The sequence below is a fragment of the Sorghum bicolor genome, chromosome 8 (assembly GCF_000003195.3).
Source record: "Sorghum bicolor cultivar BTx623 chromosome 8, Sorghum_bicolor_NCBIv3, whole genome shotgun sequence".
In the NCBI taxonomy this organism is placed as follows: Eukaryota; Viridiplantae; Streptophyta; class Magnoliopsida; order Poales; family Poaceae; genus Sorghum; species Sorghum bicolor.
The window spans coordinates 44,427,537-44,433,136 of record NC_012877.2 but is presented as its reverse complement, the minus strand read 5'-3'; positions in this window follow the sequence as shown (position 1 = coordinate 44,433,136).

Sequence of the window (5,600 nt, the reverse complement as noted above, 5' to 3'; positions counted from 1 at the left end):
CAACCGCCCTTTTAAAGTTTTTATAAATAGAAAAGAAGAGGGGGTTGGAGATCTCAAATGTGGTAAGGATGGAGAGACAAATTGATTGGAGAGATGTTTTATATGAGCAAGGACTGGGTGAGGTATTTATGAAATAACTTCCATGCTCACTGTTGTTTCTCTCATTCTCAAACTCCAAGGATGATTCTTCATGAATGTTTAAAATTCCTCTAGGATTGTCTCTCAAGTTTGTTTTATCTATCCGTTCAATGGTGATAGCACATGGATTTTTAATGCCCTCTAGCCATCGATGTTTCTCTTCTTGATCCTCCTTCTTATGCATGAGATGTCTAGATAGATTCATAGGATTATCGGGAGGTTCAAGAGAAAGAGCATAGTAGAAACTATTAAGCTCAAGGATGGGATGGATAGCCGAATTATGGGATTGAAATGTTTGGAAATTGGCTATGGAAACTTCCTTTCCTCGTCTGGGAGATGATTCCTTCTCTACCTCTAAGATTTTTCTATGAAGACTAGTGAAAGAAGGATGTCCACAAATGAAGACATACCTTCCTTTACTAATAGATAAAGAAAGAAAGACTCTACCAAAGGTTATATAATTAAGACCAATATGAAAATATCTAGGAAAAACATGGTCTTGTAGGGCTAGGTCTAAACCAGAATTTATAGAAAGATTAACAGATTGCCTAGGTGTAGCTAAAAGTGCATTATCTTCTTGATTAAAAGATAGGACCTCGGCTATAGAAAAGGGTTGGTTTTGACCTATTGCAATCAACTCCGGACACAGATCATAATTAGGGGCAGGACGTGTTGACTCCCATGGTCTATGGCTGGTCTCCGAAGGTGCAAAGAATTTAATAATAGGTATGGAATTTGAGTTATCCATAAAGATAAAAATAAAAAGATAAAAGAATAAAAGTATAAAAGTATAATACAAGATAATAGCAAGACTCAAAGTTATCTCAGCAAACCGTCTTTCTCCCCGGCAACGGCGCCAGAAATGCTTGTTGATATTTGGTAACGCAATAAGGAAAATGATCCGCAAGCGCACGGATATCGGTGAGCATTTCACCCGGGAGGTTATCCAGAGTTATCGTATTTATATTTTTACCACTAGGAGAAAGGGTGCATCTGACTAACCAAATCTATTGCTACTATCCCTTTAGGCTACAAATAATGTCTCTCGATGTGAGTGATGTATAGAGAAGACTGCAACCGTAGTCTCGTTCTAACCTTGGTAAGGATGATCTACTATTCTATTGGGGAGGCTCACGGAATCTAGACAACACAAAGGATGTTCGACCAGCACCTATAACCCTACCCGTCCTGCTAACGAGATGTGATCTGCAAAGGTAACTCGGAAATGTCACGTTCCTCGCTACTACCACGGTCCAGCTAGTCAGGGGATATCTATGAGTACCCTAGCCTAAACACCACATTTACGCTAGCAAGTGATTACTCTAATACTCAACCGGAAGAGGATTAAAGTAAACTCATAAACCAAAGAACAATAAAACAAGAACTTACTAGTATTAGAAGTCGAATTACTGAAGAATCTTAGAAGCAAGCCTCGGGTTAGGAGACTTGATCCCGCAGGTACAACTCGGAGTAGACACCGACAGGCCGGCCTTCCTCCGATCCACACCTCCACTCTATCTCTCTCAATCTAGTAGAAACTAGAAGATCTATTTCTACTTTACATTGGTTGCTAAGCCTAAAAAGAAATATTATTTAGAGAAGAGGTTTTCCTTCGAGGGCACCCCTCAATCTCTATGATAATTTCTTGTCTTCTCCAGGGGCCATGGGGTCTCCTTATATAGTCCTCCTCCTCTATGCGTTTTTGGTTCAGCAGGCGATGTGGTACTAAACTTTCCACCATATCTCATTAAAATGCACATAGGCCTTAATGGACCAAAATCTGATTTGGGCCCAATTAATCCCGCAGCTCTTTTATATGGAGTCCTTCTTTTATTAATATCTTTTGATTCCGAACTCCAAATATAGCAAATAATATATGCATTTCGATCAGCTCGACGAGATCTTTGCAATGGTGTACTCCATTCTGTGATTGGTGGAAACACCTGGGTGGGCGCCCAAGGTGAGAGGGCGGGCGCCCTGCCCCCGGGCCCGTTCGGCCTCCCGTTCGTTCTCGTGGCTTCTGGAGTCTTCTAGATGATAGAAAATTGCGCGGCACGTTAATATCTCTATGTAATCCCGACGTGTGGGCCTTTCTTCCATATTTCTTGATAACCCCCTGCAGAAATAGACAAACACCAAAACTCGTGGAATTCTGTCAGATAAAACCCTAAGTCTAGATGTTGATTTTATTTGGATCTTTTTCTTTGTTTATTTGATAATTAAATTTGATACTTAAGGACCGTCAACAAACTCCCCCAAGCTTACCTCTTGCTCGTCCCTGAGCAAGGATGAACTCAAGAGTTTCTGTAGTGGTTTTATTTCTTAAAAGTACACACGCATTCAAGCAAGATCTCATCTCTGAGTTAGAATAAACTGTTAAGACTTAAAACTTACTCATTTTACCTTTCACCATGGGGCTTGTAACCGTCACTTGTGTCTTGAGCAGTGAAAAGATAGAACGGTCAAGTCATGCGCCATGTCTCTTATTCTTGATTAGCTATAGCTCTGGAGTTTTTGTAGATTTTCAAATAAAACTCAGAGATTCCTTATATGATACTCTCAATTCTCTCTTTTGTGGTATTTCTGGATCCTTACCAAGGCAGTAATGGTATATGCTTTCTCTCAAAGTATGTGGTATTTTTGGTATGAGGCATAGTGATATTGCCTTCTCTCTCACCCTACTCTAATAAGGTTATGATATCTGGAGCTCATAGGTGGGAGACAGCTAATACATACTTACAAGACATTTATTGCATAGTCAAACCATGGATCCAGAGAAACAAGTCAATAAGTCAAATCAAGATGTGCATGTGTGGCGAATGAATGGTGTATGGTGATGATGATGATAATAGTGGTGAAAGTCTAATTCTACTTTTGCTCTTTTGAGGGGATACATACCTTTCTTGCACTTTGAAGCTTTTTGGGGAGAATGAGATGCTCTATATTTTCTTTTTCTTTCCTCTCAGGTGGGTATCTTGTACCCTAATTCTACTGTCGGACACTTGTCCATTTTTACCTCTCGTCTTACTTTTTTTTTCGAGGTTCCGGGCACTTGCCCCTTTTTATTTCCTCGTATTTTTTTTTTAGAGCACTCATCTCCTTAAATAATATAGCAAGTGGTAGTAACCAAGATAACTCGAGCATTTATTTCACAGGGAATAACAGGGATAGGAAAATATTTTTGGCTATTCTCTCCCGGATTAGGAGTAGAATAATTTTGGTTGAATGTGGAGATGGAAATGAGCGGATATATGTGGATGGTACTTCCGGAGTAGAAGTAGCATGTATGAGTGAACGTGCAAGTGAATCTTGATTTTAACCACATGACAAGCTCCTAAGGGTCTACACAGCTTGACCACACTCAATACTCATAAGCAGTAAAAAGTAAATATGTGGCTCAAAGTCTAGCAAGCATGTATATATGGCTGTGGTAGGATTTTAAACTCTCATCATACAGGAACTCATCATGTGTTATTTTAAAGATTTTTTTCAAAGATAAATTCTCCAGAATTCTAGCATCTCTAGGAACAGATAAACAGCAGCTCAACCTTCCCATATCGTATCCGTTAACGACTTAGACTTTAGATCAAGTACTCTTCCCACAAGTTTAGGTTTAGAGCAAGCCTTAAATTATAACAGTTATGCCTAAACTTGAGAGAGATTTCAATTTTAAGAACTAGTCATGGCAGAGCAACTATTCATCATTTCCATGAGAGAGTTTATCATGAGTGTTCATAGCAAAATTTATTTATTTATTTATTTAGCAAATTAAACAAAGATATATATATATATAAGCATAAAATCTTTATTTGGTTTTTCCTGGTTTATGTATATTTATATTTTAATATAGTATAAGTATAAAGATATATAGATAGATAGATAGATAGATAGAAATACTTATCGGGATAAATGGGGGTGCTCTCCCCCAAGGTGAATTTTGACGTAATTTCTCTTGATGTAGTTAGCAGGTGGCAAAGGCGTACTTGAAAGTCAGCAGCATTCTGACAGCGATTGAAATGTCCTCCGTCTGCTAGTCTTCTTGATTCTTAAATCCTGTGGAGCTCAAATAGACAACAAAGTTTTGTGGAACTGGTTAAGTGTTAGCATAAATACCTAGCCTTTATCATGTTGAGCCTCCTCAATAAATGTTATTTGTTTAGCAGGATCATGCACTTATTTTTATATTTTTTATTGTAAAATGAAAACTTATTTATTTTATTTTTATGCCACCACAGTGAATGTACTTATGGGTTTTATGCCATGAGCATACTCACATAGGGCTTACTATTTTTTTTAACATTTTTTTATTTTCTTTTCAAGATAGCATGAACCTGATTAACTAAGCAAACTATTGAATGGAAAAGGATAACTACCAAGTTTACCTCCTGGCAAGGCGTTCGGTGTTTTTTAAATCCCCCGAATGGGACTCCTTGTGTTTTCAGTCGTCCTGGGATTCGCTAGGTGGCGTAGTCGGTGGTTCCGGCGACGCTTCTTCTTCGTGTATAACTATTTTCTCTCTCCACACCTGACTCGGTGCTACAGTCTCCTCAGGACAGTTCTGTTCAAGCTATATGTCTTCAGACCTTATCACTTCTCCTTCGTAGTCTACACATCCGTCCTTGATGATTTGCCTCCTCTGGTTGCGGTTGCGTTGTCTTCTTTTGTCCTGACCTGCTTAGAATCTTCAACTATATAGTTAGGGTTAGTAAAACAGCGGCATACCTTCTCAGAGGAGAAGTGTATGTGGACTTCTCCGGTTCCAATATAGATGATGGCTTTGATAGTGCTGAGGAACTGTCTTCCAAGGAAGGTGGGTGGATCATACTCGTCTTCTCCCATGTCAATGACCTGAAAATCATCTATAGCTGAATGTATATTGGTTGTAGGGGCATGGTTTCATGCAGGAGCTGATTAGTGACTACGGCCATTATGTTGACGTCAGATCCGGTGTCGTAGAGTGTCTTCTGAAAAGAGTATCTGTTGATTGTGCACTCAATGCTTAGAACACCAGGGTCGTCCTTCTTGATCAAGAAAGGTGACTTGAGTCGACGATCTTGACCTCCTTGAACTGCAGTGACCATCTTAGCTGACTCGGTCCACATTTGCTTGTTCCTGTTCCTCCTGTTGGTCCTCTTCCTTGGTTCATGTCGGGGTTGCTCTGAAGTTTGTGTAGTCTTGTTCTTGAAGGAAAGTCTCCTTCTTCCCCTTGATGTAGAGACTGATCTTGGCAGCATTAGCGTAGATGACAGCTCTAGTGTTTAGGAATGGCCTCCCTAAGATGATGGGTGCCCTCTCCTCAGTACCAGTCTCTATCACCATGAAGTCTGCTAGAGCATACAAGGTACCAACTCGGACGCAGAGGTTCTTCAATATTTCCTTTGGGAAACTGAGTCCACCATCGTGTTAAAAGGATTGATAGGTTTTTTGGGCTTGTAGAGGAGATTTTCCTACCGCGGGTCGGC